Source organism: Arachis ipaensis, chromosome B02 (assembly GCF_000816755.2).
Source record: "Arachis ipaensis cultivar K30076 chromosome B02, Araip1.1, whole genome shotgun sequence".
NCBI lineage: Eukaryota > Viridiplantae > Streptophyta > Magnoliopsida > Fabales > Fabaceae > Arachis > Arachis ipaensis.
This window is the reverse complement of record NC_029786.2, coordinates 13,365,177-13,365,708: the sequence shown is the minus strand read 5'-3', so window position 1 is coordinate 13,365,708 and position 532 is coordinate 13,365,177.

Below are 532 nucleotides of genomic sequence, written 5' to 3'. Positions count from 1 at the left end.
GGGGAAGCGTAGCCATATGTTATGTGGCCAAATGCAATGCCCTTAATTAGCTCTCTTTGGATACCTTATTGGAAGATGCAAAACATGCATGGCATCATCATCATATGCTTCATGCACACTCCATGGACCCATAACTACTCCATCTTCATCGTGTTGCATGCAATATAATGCATGGTCAAGCACTCCATTTACTATAATCATGGGAATTCATGTTTTCCACACATTTCTTTGCGAGTTCAGAGAAAATGCTCACTTTTTGCATTCAATAATAGGTTCTGACTTCTGACAAATGATGATGCAATGGTCTTGTTATGTTCTGCCATATTTCTTCTACCAAGCGGATCTTAATTAATTTTTATCTTTATAAATATTTTAGGACTTTATTTATCTTGTATTTTAAAAACACATATTGAAATTACAAATTAAAAAAATATTAAAAATATAAAAAATTTAATTTTTAATAAATTTATTTTGTATTTTTAAAAAAAAATTAAAATATTTTGTTAATAATAATCTTATCTTATATATGTTC